The sequence below is a fragment of the Talpa occidentalis genome, unplaced genomic scaffold, assembly GCF_014898055.3.
Source record: "Talpa occidentalis isolate TD23 unplaced genomic scaffold, MPIMG_talOcc4v2.1 talOcc4.4, whole genome shotgun sequence".
Taxonomy (NCBI): Eukaryota; Metazoa; Chordata; class Mammalia; order Eulipotyphla; family Talpidae; genus Talpa; species Talpa occidentalis.
The window spans coordinates 51023484-51044625 of NW_023604295.1; the positions used below are offsets into that span (position 1 = coordinate 51023484).

Sequence of the window (21142 nt, forward strand, 5' to 3'; positions counted from 1 at the left end):
CTTCTCTTGAGTTCTGAAAGCACTCTTTATCTTTAATAACATTAACCCTGAGACCATTCATGTCTGGTGAACAAGGAACAGGTATTGGTATTTTTTACTCTCCTCTCAGGAGGTTAAAATGACTGATCAAAAGTCACTCACATGAGGAATATAATGAGACAGTCTTGAATTTTGATCCAAAATATCCCTGAATCCCCATCTACTGTGAGAAAGTCAAACTGGAGAGCGTAGTCCCAAGTATTCATTTTATATTGTGATACCACTTTTTTCCACGTATAACTGGTTTTTTTTTTTTTTTTTTTTTTTTTTGGGATTTCGATTGGCCCTCTCACTGCCCATAGATTACAGGGAGATGGTGGCCTATTCTTGCTTCTCAACAGCTAAAGCAGTTCTTGTCACCAAAACCATCATATGTTGGATCGCATGACAGTGTTTGTGACATAGTCAAGCCTCAGAGTCTCAGGATCCACTCATTACAAGTGAGTTTATGTGCCTTGAAGCATATGGCCTTGATATATGATCCCAAAGCAAAAGAGCAAGGTATTTCAAGCTGGCCACAATTTTATTGACTCTCCCAGGCTTGCTTTGTAGTCATTCCAATAAACTAGATGAGAAATTTCTGATGCTCCAAGCTATCCAGTCCACAGGACTCCATTTCATGATTCAGAGTCCAACTAAACAACTCATGAGTGCTTTTGTGTGACACTGTGGCCACAGGGATAAATAATTGCTTAGTAATTCTCTTTGAGGCAGAAAATTCTAAACATGGAGGAGCCATTTCCCCTTAATGGGAGCCAGAAATCCTGTAAGTGCTTGAAATGGCATTCACAAGTCTGAATGGTAAACAGATAAAAACAGGAGCGCACCAGTTGCACAAATGACTTGCTTGTCACAAACTTGTCATTGCAGTAATCTAACATTTCTTTCACAGAGCCCGATGGAAAGTATGAAACAAACAGGCCCTGCTGACGTTTTGGCTCTGCTAAGCCTTCCTCCGAGCTAAAGCATCTGCAGCATCTTCCTGTTCTAGACCCTTTATCTGCTGAAGTTAGCTGATACTGTACATGTCAAAGAAATGTTTGACTATTGCATTAACAAGTTGATGACAAGCAAGTTATTCCTGCAGCTGAAATCCTGCTGCTTTTAGCAGGCTGCCATTTTGACCTTCATCTTCTTATGTAGAAGACCCTAACAGAGCAGAGCAATAGGGAGATACCAGTGGTGTTGCCCCAGGCCTGCATGGAAAAACACAGACCACCTGTCTAGGTTTACATGCCATGGTATAGTGGACACACCAGGCAGTCTCATCAGTGTCATGGATGTAATTTCCTGATAAAATATAAATATTGCAGACACATTGAACTATCTCAAGGATCCCTTTGCTGGGATAAAACGAGCTGCTCAAAAATTCATTTCCTCCTGTACCTTCCCCACCCTATATACACACAAGCCTGTATACACTTTATAAAATGTTAATAGCTGGAAAAGTTAATTAAAATTGTCTGTTTTTTGTTAGTTCCTACTTTCTTCTATTAATAGGCTCTCCTATCCTCCTCCTCATTCAGCATAACATCTAGAGCTGTGTAACCCTAGTCAGAACCATGCTCTCATCACCTGTGAAGGAAGAATGTCCATTAGCCTTCTCTCAAAAACCTTCATCAGCCCTCTAAGCCACCACCGCTGGTTCATCTTCATCTTCGGCTTCCAGCAGAGAGTGCTCACATACTGTAAAACTTCCAATTCTTGCCTTTCTTTGAGGAGTCTTCCTCCCCTGGGGGATCCACCCTTGGTATCCCTGAGTGTGCAGTCTGGTGGGTCCCAGTCTGACCATCGATAGCCAAACTGGAGCCTGTAACAGGAGTCTTGCCTATTGCTCTCCAGTATTCTGCTTCTGCCCGTACCTTGGCATGTCAGCACTTGAAATAATGGAGCAATCACCCTAAGATTTTGACCTTTTCATAAAGCCGAGCTTCTCTTATTTCCCAAGGTGGCAGGTGCCATGTATTCTTTTTAGAATCTTCATTAAGAAGACATTGATAGTGTCTTATCTGGTTTAAATTATTGACCTGAAAACCTTGAATTCTCAGACTTTATTTTCTGGCAGGTGCCCCAGGTGCTTTCATTTTTCAAAGTCCTATGTAAAAATGATTATCACTGTTCAGCCATTAGAACCCAGATTTCTTGCCAATGTAGTAATGGGACTTAACTTTCTTTTAGATTTGGCACATTGACCGCAGTACTGTCTCCCAGATAAAGTGTTTTACTCCCATCTGAGATATCTCATGTTGTAATCTATACCTTGGCATTGTTGCCTTCAGAGACAGGGGGAGGGTGTGAGAAGAGGGCCCACAATTAAGGATATTGTCCCTGGAAGAAGCAGTGAAGGTAGTTTGAGACAGTTCTTGTGTTTTCTATAAAAGAAAACATGTAAATGAACAATTTGAATTTTAAATGGAATTTTAGTGACTTTTTCTTTCTTTTTAAACTTCCTAATAGGATTTCTGTAATGATTTTGTGTTTTCTTTCTTAATAGAACTTAAATGGCAAAGAAATGATATGCTATTTTTGATTCAGGAAAAAAATAAAAATCCTTTTTATGGGAACTCTCTTTTTAAATACACATTAGGGAATAGATAATGGCAACAACAACAAAAAATGTTCTCTCTTCCCAGTCAAAGGGATAGCTGATTAGTGTGTGTGTATGTATTTTAAATATATGTTTACTTACTTATTAGATTATTTTTCTATTTATTTTAAGAAAGCAAGAAAGGAAAGACGAAAAGAAAAACTCGTATGCCGGAAGAATTTCATTAGAATCAGAATTTAAGGGCTGGAAAGGAGCTTGGTGATTGGGCTGTGAATTTTTTCACACTTGCACTTTGAGATGTTTTATAAAACTAACAAAGATATACAATAGGATTGTGGGAGAGACAGGACTAAATCTAGGTCTGGTTTTCTACTCAGTCAATATTCGGAAATTATATTGTATTTTTTAAAACTTTCTTTTAAACAAAGACAGTCTCATTTTAATAATTTACATTGATATGCTTGAATCTAATAGGGCAAGTGCTTTTGGAATAACTAGGGCTACATACTGGCTAAGCCAATTTAGGGAATGTACATTTGAACTTTGGAGACATTTCTTCATAAGCTGTATTTTATCTGAGTCATGTAAGGAACCATTATAATTTCAATTGATTTTTTTCTCTTGCAAAATTTCAAAGAACCACTTTCTCTATTCCCATTTAGGCACCTGAAAACATATATGTATTTTAAATGGGTCTGCTCCTTTAATCAGTATTCATTTAAGTAGGTCATATTCTAACATTCTTGGAGATAAAAATCTTCTATCAGATTAAAAGAAATCTGGCTTTTATTCCCACTTTTAGCCATGTTTGAGTTGGTCCTTGAAATTGTCAGTTGCAACAAAACACTGATTAAGTCAAAAAACATCAATGTTTTTGTTTGTTTGGATTCTTTCAGTTTAACCAAGGGGAAATATAAAAAGTGCATTTACCTTTTTGAAGCTATGATAATTATATACTCTTATTTTTCACTTATGCAAAACTTATTTTTGAGGGTGTTCTTTTTGTTTCATTTCTGTTTTTGCATTTTTTTAAACATCTGTACCATGGCTGTTGACAAGAGTAGCAGTGGCTGGCAATTTTCCTCCACGTTTTGAAAGAAAGAGAATTGGCTGGAATAAAACCTTGCTTTCCATATGGTCGACTTGAAATACACCATTGAAAAGGTATCGTCTCTTTTTCTTTTCAAAAACCAGAGGTAAAACCCATGACCCAATAGCAATATTGATATCAAGCCACCTGTTGATTCATATCAGAAAAGTCTTGGCAATGAATCTTCCATTTCATCGGTTGAAAAACCTAAAGAAGGTAATCTTTCTGTGTTGAGTAGCGTCATATCAACAATGTATGATGCTGCTGTTCTCTTAAGAAAGCCTCAATTCTACAGATAGTCAAGAAATGAATTCAAAGTTTTGCTTTTGATTCCACAGAATGATCACTTTGAAAGTATGTTTGGCAGTGAAGTGATTACTGATTTTTGGAATCTATTCTCAAGGACAGTGAAGAGATGACACTAGTGCTTCCTTTTACCTCAATTAATTCTAGTTAGAAAAGGCAGTAATCTTTGTCTCATCAGTTTTTTTTAAAGATAAAATATTTCAAACACATGAAAACATGAGAACTAATGTTTACATACAGGAATCCAGTGCCCAGTTTAAACAAACCTTAATTTGTAACATTTGTTTCTGAACCTGTTTTTATCTTTTACTATTCTGTTAAAAGTAATATACTCTGAAGTACACAAATTAAGTATATAGCTTAATGAGCTTTTATGTCAGTATGTATCCGTGGGACAGTGCCTAGTCCCAAATACAGAACAGTCAAATACTAAGAAAATTTCCTCATGCTCCTCTGCAGATTATAAAATCTCCAAAACTTGAACCAGAGGTTAAAAGCAAATAAAACATATGCTAACCTCTATTATCCTGAATTTAGTTTTATACAGGCTATATATTATGGTTTATGTAAAATGTTTCTTACTGTATGTATCACTAATATTTATTTATTAGTTCTCTCACTATTATTTCTAATGTTTCCAACCACAGCTAATACTGTAGTTAACATTTCTGTATGTTTTTATATAGAGGAGGACTTGTTAGACTAAGAAACATACATGTTCAGTTTTATAAAGAATTGCAAAATTTCTCATCAAATTGGTAGTACCAATTTATATTTTAATTAGCAATCAATGACTGCTTCTCCACATGCTTCACAACATTTGAAATGGCTAGACTTTAAAATTTTTTTGTCAATCTGTAGGTGATTGAATAATATTTCATTTAAATTTTTCTTAATTTACAAATCATTGGGATTCATCCTGTATGTTGCCTGTTACTTATTGTTATTTGGGGCTTTTTTTTTTCATTTTCCAAAAAGTACATTTTATTTTTATCATTTTTGATTGAAGTAATAATGGTTTACAATGATGTATATGATTTAGAGGTATAGGTTTACACCGTTTCAGTTGTTTGTTACCACACTACAGCTACCACCAAAAAACCTGTAATCCTCCACTGTGATCTAACAGGGACCCCTCCACACTTTAATTCCCAATCCCCCCCACACATCTGATAATCTCAATCAATTCTACAGTGAGATTTCTGGGGCTTGTTTTGGTTTAGTTCTGTCTGTGTCTGTTCCTTTGTTTTGTTTCTTTATAGTCCACATATGAATGAAAGTATCCAGATTTGTCTTTCTCCTTCTGACTTATTTGGTTAGCATAATCCCCTCCAGTTCCATCCATGGTGTTGCAAATGTCAAGATTCATCTTTTTTATATATAACTAGGTAGTATTGCATTGTGCATATATGAACCATATCTTAATCCACTCATCTGTCATTGGGCTTTTGTTATTTTGGATGATTTTTGGTTGTTTTTATGTTCTCGATTGTTGCCCTTTGAGCAATATGGATTGCAAACATCCTTTCCCAATTTGTAGTTTCTCTTTTAACTATGTCTAATAGTACATTTATTTATAAAACCTATTTTAATTTAATGCAGATAAATTCTTTGCTATGTTTTCTTTATGACTTTATGTCATTAAAAAATTCTTTTAGTGTAACAAGGTTATTAAGAAATCTTCCTATATTTCTTCCAACAGCTTTAAAGTTTTGCCTTTTACATTTATCATTTATATCTCTAATCTTCTTGGCAATAGTTTTTGTATATGTTATCTTGCCTGAATCCTATTTCTTTCTTTTTCCATGGGTTAACCCAGTAATCCCAGTACCATTTAACAAATTAGTCATCCGTACCACTAATTTGTTGTGCTATCTTTCTCCTACATCAAATATGTTTTTATGATTTTTTATTTCACCAATGGACTCTTCCCTATTCTTGTGATAACACCATAATACTTTAATTACCACAGCTTCAAAATATTTCTGCTTTTGGTAAGACAAATCTCTCTGCCTCATTCTTTAAAATGTTCTTGGCTCCTTTTGACCTTTTGCTATTCAATATGAATTTTAGAGTGAGTTGGTCAAGTTTGGCAAAAAAACCTACTGAATTTTGTTTGAAATTACATTAACTTTACGGAATAATCTGAGAGAGAATTGAGGTTTTTATAGTAGTGCATCTATAATCCATTAATAGATTATATTCCTTTATTTAACTAGATCTTCCTTTATTGATTTCAATAAAATTGTGTGCTTTTTACCATAAGAGTCTTTCTTAAACCTATTTTGTTAAATTTCTTCTCCTATAACTTGGGTTTTTGTGTTATTATGTATAGGGCTTATTTGATTGTTTATTGATTATATTGGCATATATTCAACGGTTTTGCTGAACTCTCCAGTTTAGTCCTAGCGACTAGACTGTTTTTAGTCCTAGTGACTAAACTGTTTTTTCAAGTTTTCTATATAGACATGTATGTCAACAGTAAACAATGACAACTTTTCTCTTAAACTCCAGTTCTTAAATAGTCAATTTCTTTTTCCTATCATATTGCATCTTATAAATTTTATATGGTGTTAATTAAAGTAGTGATATTAAGAATATCTGTTTTGTTTCTTCAAAGGAAACACTTCAAAAATGTGATATTTGCTAAACATTTTTAAGTAGGAATAGTACTTGAATTTTATCTAATAGCATTTTCTGCATCAATATGATAAAATTTATCATTAATAGGTTAATTTCATATGACAGTAACTTGTTTCTTTTAATATGTTTCTTTAATAAAATTAAACATTTCTTATTTTCCTGGAAAAAACTTTGCTTAGTCCTGGTATATTTTTGAATCTTCTTTTGAGTTTAATTTGCTGTTTCATGTAGTATGTTTGCATGGGGAGAATAGGCTTCAATTTTCCTCTCTTAAGCTGTTACTGAGCTTTGGTGTCATGGATACTAATCTCATAAAATAAGCTGAGTGGCATTTCTTTTAAATTTTTTCATTTGCAAGACAGTTTTTATGTTATAATGGTTGCTTATTCTGAAGATTTGGCTAAACTTGCTTCTGAAATTATCTGTACCTGTTGTTTTTTCGTCCACAAGGGTAGGACTTTTATCACTTCAGTTTTCTCCACAATTATCAGTTTATTAAAGTGTTCTATATCTTCTCAAATCACTTTTAGGAGGATTTTAAAAGATGTACAATTAATGTCACTTATACTGTCAAGTTTATTTTAATAGTTACTTGTAATATTATTAAGACTATTAATTTTATCTTTCATTATAACCCCACCACCCTCATATCATTTACTTGAAATTTTTCCATTTGTAATTGTTAGACAATTTTCTATTTTATTTACTTTATTCAAAAATTGACTTTTGATTTTGCTTATCTACTTTATTGTGCCTTTGTATTCTACATCAAGGATATTATTTTCTACATTCTACTCTCTTATAATATAGGTCATTTTTCTACTTCTGTATTCTGATTTGAATCATTGTTCATTTAGTTTCAACACTTTTATTGTTTATAAAATGAATTTTAGACTCTAAATTTCCCTTCAAATTTCTCATTAGCTGCTTGTCATTGTCACATTTTAAAATATTCTTTATTTTATCTTTCCTGTGTTTCTATCTATCCTTGGTTCTCTCCTCTTTCTCTTTTGATATATGACTGCTTTATTCCTTTGTTATCAATCTAGCAATTTGAAAGTTTTAAAGCATAGTTTATTCTTCTTATAAAGCTGCTGTTATTTAAAAAACATTTGGAACTATTTTCTTTAACATTATTAATGAAAATGTGTGCTGTGCGAAATGAGAAATTTAGGATGCTGTTTCTTCATTCCTTTCCTCCTGTCCAATTTCTCTCTTTTTTTTTTTTTGTTATAAAGCATGATGTCAGCTTGTTATTATTATTTTTTATGACATAGTTATGGAGGAGATAATCACAAAAAGCTGGATCATTTATTTGGACAGTACACAGCTTCTAGTCAAAGTAGATGCTTAATAAATATTTGTTGAGTATGAAATGAACGTACCTGTTCCGTAAGGACAGAGAGAAAAAGAAAATGTAACTGAGACCCCTTTAGAGTTTCCTTTAGTGCTTCTGGATGACCCATTAATTTAAACCTTGAATTTTATGAACTATTGAACCACATATAATTTAATAATCTTTTTGTCAATTATTTAGATAAACTAAATGTTTTGTGAACCAGCCCTTTACCATCAATAAGACCCTTTCCCATTCATAGTTATTTTCACATATGTTCCATCTGCCCTACCTTTCCTATATAAATAATAAATATATTTACTAATTCCAATTCTTATTTAATAACTACTGTGTGATTCTTGGATATGTAATAGTTGTTAAATAGCCATAATTGTATCATTTCTAATTGCTAATAACCCATGTTCTTAAGAATAGTTCATGTTTTTTACTATTTAAATAGAGGCATTTTGAAGTAGTTCTTAGTGTTTTATTTTTTAAGGGCATTTCTTAAAATCCCCAATTATAGTCAATGGAAATTATAGAAGTTGCTAGGAAAATTGAATTTTCCATTGAATACAACTAGATATTACCAAGATACTTAATGATGATCTGCAACATGCTAGAATAAAAAATATAGTGCTTCTATTGTAGAAAAATTGATTAAATAAAACAATGTAGATTAAGAAGAAAACAGTAAACTCGTATAAACTGGGTCATTTGCTGATGTGCAAATTTTATGGAAATTTTAATGACACATTTGATAGATTTATAAGAATTACATGTTATTTGTGTTTGTAAGAACACTCAAGCATTCTATGTGGCATGATTTTAACAATCTCTTACATATAAGAACAGATTGGAATTAAACTGTCTTCCTAGCTGCTTCAATTCTTTAAATTGTAAAAATGATTTTTATTATTCTCTGTTTAAAAGTCACTGAACTAGGAATGGGGACACTTGGTGTCTAGTCCCAGTTCTGTTATTTAACCAATTCTGTGACCTTGAGAAATTTAGTGAACTCTTTGAGTTAGTTTTTTTTTCACAAATGTAAGGAGTTGGGTTTGATGCTCTATAAAACCACTTCTGGTACTCATTTTCTAGTATTTACACTGCATCCATCTACCTCTGTATTATATATAAAAACTTAACTGCACATAGGTTCATAGATCAATAACCTAAGTTATGTGACAGAATTCATGAAAAAAAAATCCAAGAATGGGATTAATTTTCCCCTCAGTAAAGCATTGGATCCAGCCAATAGATACTTAACTGGAAGCTACTATAAGTTCTTGATTAGGACTAAAATGATAAAGGCAGTGTTTTCTTTTTATTGAGTTAACAGTTTACAACATTGTATAGGTTTCAAATTACAGTTTCTCCTCTCAGCAACTGTATATATATATCACACTGCATCCACCACCAAATATCTAATCAACATCCACCACCAACCTATGCACCTCCCCTCCAAGCCCTTCTTTCCCATCTGGTAACACTTTTTGTTGTCAGAATCTAAGAGTTTGTTTTTGTAAAAGCAGTTTTTTCAAAATTACAGTTGGGCAGCAATATACAAAAGAAATAAAAGTGGTAGAAATCTGAAATACATTTATATAACTACATATATTTAATAATTATATAAATTATATAGTCATTAAATAATTTTAAAGAACTTTTTTACTAATATTTTACTGGAAATATTCATGACATAGTGTAACTAAAAGTGCCTGATCCAGGAAAAAAAAAAAAAAAAACGCAAGCAAACTTGTATACATAACAAGATCCTAAATTAGAAAAATGAAAGTATTTGGTTACAATAGAAGGAAGTACATTCAAATGTGAACAGTAGTTACCACTGTATGGTGGATTAAATTATATTTTTATTTGTTCTTTTTTGAACTTTCTAAATATCCTTAAAGTACTCTAATGATTAGAAAACTAAAAACTTTGAGCTAGCAACAAACAATCTAAATACTTACAAACTGGATGATAATTCAACTAAATAAAAGAATACCTGTCCACTATTTATCATCTCTTGAAGGAACTAAAATGTGTTGCTTTTCCAATTAAGTAAGCTTCTGAAATATATGAGATGCAAAATTTTGAAATTATGTTATTTATTTCTGCATCATGTCATATCATTTTTATTACTCATTGTTTCTCAATTTCCCTTCTCTCTCTTTTTTTTTTTGATCCTTACTCATTTGTGTTAGGTTATTAGTCTGCACTTTGACATTCCAGAACCTCATTTTCTTTAGTATCAATCAGTTTTGATGTTAATGTGTTCAAACCACATTTACATGTATATGAGATCATCTTCTCTTATCACAATGGAAGAAACCTAGATCACTCTTTGTTTTCAATTGTTTTTCACTTCTGAATTTCTCATATTGTGATATTTTCATAATCTAATAATAGCATTTTGAGTAATTGAAACAAATGAAAATGAAATAAAAGACATAATAAGTCACTATAGAGTCACTGTTGGGTGGAATCAACTACTACTGATAAAATTTATCAGGCACCCATCTCAAGAATAGCATCTCTGCTGCTCTATGTAAGAATGAATAAACATAACAACTTACTTGGCTCTGTACCCAGAATTTAGCCAAAAAAGAAACCCAGTTGGATGCCAGAATGATCCAGATAAAGTTCCATCAGCTCAAAATATACAAGTAACTTAGTCTGCCCCTTGTCTAACAAAACTGTGTAAGTAAAAATGTAATCTTCTTAAAAATCTGAATTCCTTTCATTAGCCAATGGCAATGTACTGGAGTAACTAAAAATTTCCAGACCGCACCCTCTTTTGCTTCTTCTGCCAGAATGAACCACTCTCTCTCCAGCCCTGGCTTCTACTGACTACAAGTTTAATTCAGAACCATTACCCAAGTTTGTCTTTCCTCAGAACTTGTTGAAGGCAGAGCCTGTGTCCTATTTATATTTGTGACCTCGGGTTCTGGCCGAGTGCATGATTGTTGAATACACTAATGAAAGATTAACAACTTAGTTTTGATGATTTTATTATCTATAAAAATACTCTAAGGAAAAAAGTTTACTTGGATGCAAGCATGCACACCATATGTATTATTATATAACCACTCTTACTAGCACTTAGGCAAGTTCCTTTACAATAATACTGTCACCAAATCTTGAACATCCTTTGTGAGTAAAATCTTTCAAGTACATATTTTTCTGCAAGACTAAGAGTTAAAGTAGTGTAAGTCTTGGCATTATTAGTATGAGGCCCACAAAAATTTACAAAATGTCTCTGAAGCTCACCTCATCTGAAAGGTGGGAATATTAGTAATACTTATCTCATAGGCCTGACTATGGGCATTGGACGAGATCTTCCATATCAAACAGCATCATGCTTGGTTAAGCCCTTGGCTATTATTAATAGAGTTACTGCCTCCCAGGACAGCTGGTTATATTTGTACATGCAACTTGACAACTGGGGCATAGGATACAGGTATACCCCCAGGGTTCCCACTGCTTATAAAATCTCTATCTCACTTGATATAGAACCAGTGTTTTTCAGACTTCAGTAGCTTAATAAATATGCAAAGCTTGTTTTAAATGTAGATTTTTGAGTTCTTCCTTAAGAAATACTAATTTGATGATTTGCTCTGAGGTAAGACACTGAAATGTGTCTCTTTAATTGTTACTGAGGTAGGTAGCTGGTTCCGGGCCAAGTACTAAGTAACTCTGGTATCATGACTCCATCCCAGCCTTGATTCTGGGTCACCTCCAACCTCAAGGCACCATTTCCCAGGACTTGCCTTGTTCAACAGGATGTGACTTTGTTGCCCTGAACCTCCTTGTCCAACCAATCCTGCTGAAAGCAGAATAAAAGAATAGGGAAAACTGAATCCCTATAACTCACTTGAGAAGTAAGCTTGAACTTTCCCCCAAAGACATAGAATGACTGGCGGATATTGAAGTTTATCTCCTGTTTTGTTTTTCTTTTTTTATGAAATTGCTATCTATAGAACTTAGATGAATAAGCACAATTGAAGTGCAAAGTGTTAAATGCATGCTTTTATTTAGTCAATGCATTTGCACATTGAAGTAATTAGGATTTATTTAAAAGCATTCTGCTTGCAATACTTTGTTCTCCGTTTCCTACAAATCAAATTAGTGAAGGGGGTAGATTTGATTTTGACATCATTTTGAAAATATTTTCTTTTTCTTTTTTTAATTTTCTTAGTATTACATTTTCACAAAGTTCAAAACACAACCAACTGTGACTAAATCCATAAAAACAAAACAAAAAGTCCAAAGTGCAAGAAAATGAAAAACAGCAGACTAATATGCAGTAGAACAACGTAAATCATACCTCACAGATATAGTTGTAATAACACACCTTATCCATGTCTGATCAATTAAAAACAAATACTTATTCATATAGCAAATAGCTCATTCTTTTACTTTGATTGAGAGTCCTAAATTTAATTATTCATCCCAGTCCAGATAAATTTGAAAAGGCAGCCAGATCTACTTAGAAAAATGTTAACCATCTCCTGCTTTCATTGTACTATATGGAATATAATGATTGAATGTGAAGAAAGGATATAGAGGGTGTTTTTCTTATTTGTTAACAAAGCATTCATGCAAGATTATTTTTTTTTAATTAATTTAGATTTGGCAGAACCAAGAAATGTTTATGAAGCTATGTAGCACAAAGACAGACATGAGTTTAAATCCCAACTCTGCACACTGTATTATCTGTAACAAATTATTTCACCTTTTTGAACCTCAGTTTTCACATCTGTAAAGTGAGGGTAATGATATATATATTGCAAAATCATTTTCTTAACATGCAAAATTGCATTTGAAATGCCTAGAATTTAGCATGTATTCCATAAGCAGCCATTATTATTATTAATTCAGGAAAGAAACTTTGGAGGGATAAGAACCCAAAATCCTCAAAATAAAAAAAGACTAAACAAAAATATTCTGTTTTCTCACTTTCTCAGAGGCTACTTACAGGTGTTTACAGATTTTTTTCTACAATTATATCAGGATTTCAACAGAAAGGATTGTTTTGCCATTCTAGTCTTCTTGCTATCCATATTGTTGTCCTTAGTGTAAATCAGTGACCTCAGTATACATGTTGAGAAATACCCTTTAGATTATTGAAGTATATATTTAAATTACTGTTATTTTCTGCTACAGATTATGTTTTTTTACTGAAAATAAATAATACTTTGGAGACAGATTAGATAAATCTAAATCCTCTCTAGTTTCTATACTAGGTTTGTAGCTTTAGAAGTTTATCAGTTTAAGTGTAAAAATGAAGGGAGGGTGGAAGGGAAGGAGGCGGGGGAGGAGAGAGAGAGAGAGAGAGAGAGAGAGAGAGAGAGAAAGAACAAAAAGAATAGTCATTCACGCTCTTTGGAATTCTACACGGTATCCTATTCGACCCTGTCTTCAAGGATCAGCTCTGTGTTTTATATATGGAAAGAACCCATTAAGTGTTTGGTTTTTTTGTTTTTTGTTTTTTTGTTTTTTTGTGGGACCCTCGCCAGTGGCCAGGGTACAAACCAGTGTTGCAGAGTGCCTCAACCGCTGCTCCACCAGGGGAGGCCCAAGTGTTTGTTTAATTAAAGCAAATAAGGAGAAACAAAATGCTGAGAAAATATGTCTAAGATATATGAACCAACTGAAAAATAGTAAGTGCATGTAGTAGGCAGAGCTTAAAACTTACTTATGGGCATTAATACCTCTTCAATTAGAATGGTTCCAGGTAGATTGGAAGCCATTTTGTTTAGGATTTTTCCACTGGGGGAAGCTACTAAACCAGGAGAGTCAGAGACGCATAGCATGTCAGAGCTGGAGGGAATCATGGTGATTTTCTAAAACCAGGGCCACGGTTTTCAGCTAAAGTAAATGAATGACTTGTCCAAATATTTGATGGCAAAGTTCATTGATACTCATACTTGAATTTCCTAATTCTGGCTCATTTCATTTTGTATTGTACCATGTTGCCTTTGTGTCCCCAGTATTTCTGTCCCCTTGAAGAGTCCCATATTCCCACAGTAGTTTCTCTTCCTTTGACAAAAACAGTGCAATGGGACATCCAGCCGTGCTGCTGATTAGAATCATCTCACCTCTTATGGCATTTTTATAGAGCCTAAAATGCTACACTAAAGAGATTATTCCCTTAACTCCTCAATTGCTGTTTTATTCTTTCAAAAGTCTATATAAAATTATTATTTATCATTAACATCTCATCCAAATTACCTACTTTTCAAGTGATTATTAGCTCAAGCTAAAAGGAATGGAGGAGAGTAAACCATTATGATTTGGAGAAGGAGCAAAGGGAGAGTTCTGGCCTTGAGTTGCTACTCAGGAGAAGATAAGGCGAGGTGGGCTAGTGGGTACAGAATGACCAGGGAGAGGTGAAGGATTTGAATTTCATAGGAGAAGGCAGATAAAAAGAATTGGAGAAATGGGGGGGGGGGAAAGAAGTGAAAAAATGGGGGACTTAATTTGGTCTTTTACTCACTATTTGCTACATTTCAATCTCCTGTGCTCAGTGAAGAAGCTTTGCATTCTTCATTAGGTCATTTGTGTCCTGTTACAATATATATTACTACTGTCTAGTAATGACTGGAATTCCTTGACTTGAGTATTAATGACATCTATGAAAGAAGAAATAAAGCACTTGGTAGGTAAATATCTTCCCCATTGATCTGAAGAAAGGAGGAAGTGTTGATGGACTGTTGATGGTGAGTTAAACTGGCATACCAGGAATTTTTATAAATGGTTGTCCTATGCTCCATTGAATCTGTGGCTGAGACTTTAGTTGTATACCAGCTGCGCGTGCAAAATCTCATAATTATTCTTACTGTATTAAGCATTTTATAGCAATTTTAGCTCTGAAATGCTATGCAATAGTTTTTATGCAAGTGTACCAGACAAGTAAGCTGTTCCAATGAAAACATTTCCTTTCATTTAGACACGTGATTTTAGGTTTCCAAACTTAGCTCTTTGCATTGACGGAAGAATCTTTAGGACAGACATCAGGCTTTTTGGAGGGGGAAGAGGGAGCCATTGAATTTTCTTGCACATACTTTGTTTCTTCAGGCAGCCTCATCAGGAAAAGGCATTTCACTAATTGTTCAATTCTGATATTATTAGCAAAAAGAGCACTAGCTCCTCCCCAGCCTGTCCTGTTGAGAAAGGCACTGGAAAGGAAGCTAGGGATATCTCCGCAGCCCTCTGGGGTACAATGACAAACAGGCAGAAGGACTTGGATTTACCCTCTCTGCAGAAGGCTGACACCTTTAACACTGCTGCACATGCTGCTGCGCCCTGCAGTGGCAAGTCTTGGGCCTGAGCCCAAAGCTGGTGTGGAGTTTGAACCCTTGGCATTCTGGCCCAGGGCCAAGTGCTATCAATGGAACCCCACTGACACCTTTAGTTATTCTTCCTAGATTAGGATAGTAATTTACTTGTCTCTTTGATTTCAAGTGTCTGGTTTTGTTTCCAGATGCCTCCCAGCTCATCTGTATTCCAGGGGTTTCAAAAGACTTTAACCTTATTGGTTCTTTCCTTTGTCAATTCCATTTGGTGAATGCAGGAGGGATACAGACTAAAGAGAAGCAAGGGAAGGGTGTGTGTGTGTGTGTGTGTGTGTGTGTGTGTGTGTGTGGTAGGGGGCATGTGGGGAGGGTTTGATGAGAGTGCTGGAATAAATGAAAGGCATATTCACTTTCAGAGTATCAGCTATTATACCAGAGCAAGTCAGGATGGAGTATAAGAGGTGATGTGTAGGACAATGCAGTGAAAAGTATCATTAGGTAGATTCATGTGTAAAAGCTCTCTAACCAGCAGTAATCACAAACTCCCCCAAACAATCGCAATATACGAAAGAGATGGAAAGACCATAGAAATTTTATCCCAATGCCAATAAGGTAACAGCACTTACATTTTAACATGCCATGGTAGGAAAAAACATTTATGCAGGGGTGTCATTTCATGTTTACAAGGGCCTGTCTAGCTCTGTTTATTGATTCTGCTGCAATTCTTTCCCTAGGACCCTGTAGATAGATAATTGCTAGAAATGTCCATCATTAGCAGAGCAACGAGTGCAACCATTGCACTAGGAAAAAGATACACACAGGACCCTGCAAGCAGGCATCAAATGGAAAAAGAGTCACACAATAACACGTGCAGCTATAACTCCAGGCAAACACACACACAACACCCTGTGTAGCCATTGCACTGAGAAAATACACGCAGCCCCCTGTGCAGCCATCACACATCAGGAAAATACACACATGACACCCCTATGCAACCATCACACCAGGCAAAAGCACAGACATAAAATGCTAAGTCAATAGGAATGAACAGCTCATAAAAGCCTACTGGAATAGATCACATCACAGCCAGGTACATCTGTTCTCAGCACTAACCATTATCGTTAGCTTAAAATGCTTAAAATCACTGTGCATCCTCAGGTCTAGGGACAGATTATTCCAAGAAGATTCTGCTAAATAGATTTAGCAATGCAGTGAAGGGGACCTCTACTACATTAAAGTGATGCATTTTGCATCTCAAAGGCTGTCAATTGTATTTAGAGGAACTGTGTGATTGAATAACAATGCTCCAGGATGGGACAGCAATTTTTCTGGCCCTTCTAAATCTAGGGGTGATTTTTACCCCAACTTGAGTTAAGTGTCCAATTGAATGGGTACTATCAGATTGGGAGGTGACTAATAAAAGCCAAATTGGATACAGCTTTCCTCTGTGCTGCAAAGTAAGTCAGTCCATCCTTTTTTTAAACTAGAACTCTCAGGTGGGATGTCATATCTATAGAGGTTTTAGTGAGGTCAGACTTCAAGCCATCAACTTGAAATAAATAAGTAGTAACTACAGTCCTTGTTTCATAGAGTTGTCTGCCCAACTGGGGGGAATAAAGGAACCACCCACCTCTTCTTTTGCCAGTACCTTCTCTTTATCCTCTTGCCTTGGTCTCTGATGTTATCCTAACTGTGTGACACGGGGTTACAGCACTGCAAGGGAAATTTCAGCAGTCCTTCTGAAGAGTGGCCCAAAAAAATAGTTAGAAAGAGTTTCAGGCTTGCAGTTCCATGTTTCAATTACAGTGGCGTTATGTGTTTCTACTGAGTGAGACAAGCTTCAAGCTAGCTTGTTAAGAATGATTTACACCATAATTCTAGGAAAAAACAAATGTGAGTGACTGAGATTTGAAAGGGAAGAGTAGAGGGGAAGTGCCAGACTAAACGAATCCTAAATAAATAGGGTGGGGTTGGTGTGGGGTATGGGGTGTTTTGGTTGTGGTTTGGTTTTTTTTTTTAGTGTTTTTTGTTTGTTTCTTTGCTTTTTTTAAAACAAAGGAGAGAATGTATGTATTGTTGGTAATTACCTCCATCACCTGGGTGGAATGAAGCAAAAGAAAACAGAATTGCTCCATTTGCTCCCTGTAAAAGCAAATTTTCAGGAGAGGACAGGTGTTTCTCTTAAATTCGCATGACATCTTACTGGGACTGAGCAGTACTGGAAACAAAACTAAGAATTCCACTTTTTCCCCCCTCCCAATTGTGGCAGAAAAGGTTTTGTTAGGGTGAGATAAGCATCTTCCATAAAACAATGCAGTAGTGACATGAGGTAATTACATGGTGACTGGGACACACCGCATGGCATACTGAAGAAATTGCATGATACCTACATAATAACCACAGTAACTCTAGTTATCACTACCATATTATCTCCTGATAACTGTGTAATTAGTTTGTGTCACCAAAGCACCCTAAACGTATGCCTGTTCCAGCTACGCTGGTAGGAAAAAAAACAAACTTTTTTGCAAGAGAGAAAAAAAGCTAATGATGAAAGTTGCCAAGAACAGATATTTTGTAATCTGTGCTAAATCTCTGCTGGAAAACATGAACAGTAACGAAGCTGAGAAGACAGTAAAAGAAATTCGGGGCAAGGTGCCAGACGCCCAGACGGAAGGAGAATGTGGACCAAAAGATTGCGACAATCGGGTAATTATGGTTTATGAATTTCAGCTTTAATCTGTAGTTCAGTGAGTCCTGATTAAATATCTGTTAAACACAATTAAAGTTTGTTTTTGTATTTCACCGTCTTGATCAGAATAATTAGAGACTGCGTGTTTCATGTCAAAAGTAGCAAGAGGAATTTTAGTGAATGAACATCGTTTTTAAAAGCCATTTGTAGCACCAGCTGTTGGCATTATTTTATATTTTAGTGTTATCAGCATAAAGATGGTCCTCTGGATGCTGAGTAGTTTCCAGCAGGACAAGGATGTTACGCCGTCATGATGGGGATGGGCCTCTGCTGATGAGGCTTAAAAATGTAAAAGCTACTGGAGATGTCAATGGGGGAGATACAGGTCAGGGAAACAGGTACTTTAGGTAAGGGGAGAAGAAAGACTTTTGAGTTAAGTTATCCAAACAGGGAGCTGAAGAAGGGACTTTCTCATGGCATTTGTGTTAACACCTGCAAAGGCTTTTTAGCTTTGTCTATAATGCCCGAGGGTAGGGCACAAAACAGGTATGAGAAGTGCTGAGACTGTCCTGATCGCTTCTGACTAAAACCTGTATCTTTTACTCCTAAAATTAATAGAAGGTAATGCTGAAAGAACTTGTCGTATTAATAATTCTTTGACTAGGAAGAGCTATATGAATTCTACCAGAAAAAAAAAAAAAAGGAAAAGTTGGAATATAAGTATATTTAACTGAAACTGAGTAAGGGGTAAAATAAGACTCAACAAACTAAAGCTTAAGACTATGATTTCCATATACATGCACCAAAAGGGAGGCTGGCAGTTACTATCTCTTTAAATATTATTAGAAAGTATACATAAAAATGTCTATGCAGTGTATGATGATGTGAACTTGACAGGAAGAAAGAATAGCAAGATATTTTCTTGCTTGCTATTTGAAATTTGAATGCCTAGAATATTGTGGTACTTATGGTAGACAGAAAAATGACAGCCCCCTCCCCCAAGATGCCCATGCCCTAATCCTCAGAACCTGTGAACATATTGGCTTGCATGGCAAAGGGACTCTGCAGATATAAGTAAAGTAAGGGTCTTTAGATGGGAAGATTGTCACGGGTTATCCAGTTGGACCTAATATAACTACAAAGGTCCTTTTTAGGGAAAGGGACAGAAGGGTTTGAGTCAGAGAAGGAAATGTAATGATGGACACAGAAGCAGAAGAAGAAAGATTTGAAAATGCTACATGGCTGACTTTGAAAGTGGAGTAAGGGGCCGTGAGCCAAGGAATGCAGGCATCCTCTTCAAGTTGAAAATATGAGGAAAATAATTCTCCCCTAGAGTATCCAGAAAGTAGGCAGCCCTACTGACACCTTGATTTAAAGACTTCTGCCATTCAGAACTTTTATAAATGTTTGTTGTTTAATCCAATAATTGGGAATAATTTCTTACAGCAGCGATAGGAAACCAATACAGTCCCCATGAACTTGTTTCATTAATTTAATATCCATTTAAAAGTTATCCAGTTAGAGGTGCATCTGAGTATATGATTAAACAACCCTCTATGAATTTAATTTTCTATGGCCCATTCTCCAGGCTGTCTTTGTGACGTCATTTGTAGGTACCTGTTATGGTAAGAATTAAAAGAGCTTATGTATTTAAATTAATATTATGAGCAAATTTAACCCCATTCCCAGCACAACTTAGTGATACATGCCACATGAGTAGAAATGTTTAGAAGGGAATGTTTAGAAGGGAAGATTGCAGGGTGAAAATAATTTCTCTAACAAGAATAGAAACCGAAATTTGAAAACTTACATGGGTTGAACCATTTCACTTTGCCAAAATTTAACCATTTGACTCACAAAAATGGCAGTTTTATATGGTTCAATGCACCCAATGTCATCCCATTTAACTACCTATGACTTAAATTTTCCAACAAAATCATGTAGTTAATATATATTGGAGTTATGTAGTTTAGGCTAATTAATGCTTATATTCAATATATTCATGTAAAAATGAGATTATATCCCAACTGACCAAAAGTGTTTTAACAGAGTAGAGGATGCAGGCTTGTATCTCAAGTGCTGTTCCAAAATGTGACAGTTTAAAAGTCATGAAAAAGCTGTGTTGTAAAGTGAGACTAAGCCAAATATACAAAGGCAATGATTGAAACTTGCTCCCTAGCAGTTCTGTATTCAGAAAAGCTTATACTGCCACTGAGGAAGATGAGGTAACATAATGGTTTAGAATGGTATCTCTTAAAAGGTGTCCTAACCTCTTTTGGTTTATGGCTTCCATTGATAATCAGATGAAAGCTATGGACCCTTTCCCCAAAAGAAGACACCTTGCCTTTTAAGAGGATTCACAAAGTGAAATGAAGAAAAGAGTATAACCTAATAAAGACAGCATGTAAGGAGATGGCATGTGGCTGAGACTTGAATGATATAGAAACCAGCTATATAAAGATCTGGAAGAAAAGGATTTCAGACAGATTGGAATAGCAACTGCAAAGACTGAGATTTAAAATAAGGGAGACACAAATAATGAAAGGTCAGTGAATAAGAACATTGGAAGTGTGATCAGAAAAGTAGTCAGAAGCCAGATGATCATGCTTCATGATAAGAAGTTTGAATTTGATTCTAGTTGCAGTGGGCAGCCGTTGGAGATTTATGTAGTAGAATATGATTTAATAGTTAAAGGCATCATTGTAATTGCTGTGCAAAGAATGGGGTTTGGGGGCCAGGAAGAGAAGTAATCCCCACTGACAGTTAAGAAAATGGCTAAAATTGAAGATAGGAAGTAATCTCATCACAATGTAATGTATAGGCGCAGAGAGAATTTGAGGTGTCCTATGTTGAGTAGCCAAGAAAGCAGAAACTGATTTATGAAGTGAAGCATCTCCTCTGTCTTTGGTCTATTGAAGGATTGTCTTGGCCTAAAAATGTTCTTCCTGGGAGGAAGAGGAAAGGAAATGTGAGCACAGTATAGTGATGTTTGCAAATCAAATGGTTTTTTGGTTTTTGGTGATTTTTTTTTTTGATGGAAAAAGGATTGTTAAAGTCAATGAGAAAATCACCAGCAACTGGCAACCTCAGTAAAAAGGGAATTCTTGAGTATTTAGGCCCATTTTACTAATGTTCAAGTCTGCCTCCTCTGTTTTGTGAAAACTGCCTAATATCAAATGTCATCTAAATT

General features: G+C 35.1%; 1 protein-coding gene across 32 annotated transcripts in view; it reads left to right on the forward strand.

Moving 5' to 3' along the window:
- ZBTB20 (zinc finger and BTB domain containing 20) overlaps window positions 1-21142 on the forward strand; it is a 775686-nt gene that overhangs the window by 510530 nt on the left and 244014 nt on the right. For 26 of the 32 annotated variants that reach the window (XM_054700589.1, XM_054700561.1, XM_054700562.1 and 23 more), the window contains one exon: window positions 3652-3751. The exons of the other annotated variants lie outside the window; for them this stretch is intronic. The gene's annotated coding sequence lies outside the window, so the exon portion shown is untranslated. The remainder of the gene's footprint in view (window positions 1-3651; window positions 3752-21142) is intronic. 32 annotated transcript variants of the gene reach the window in all.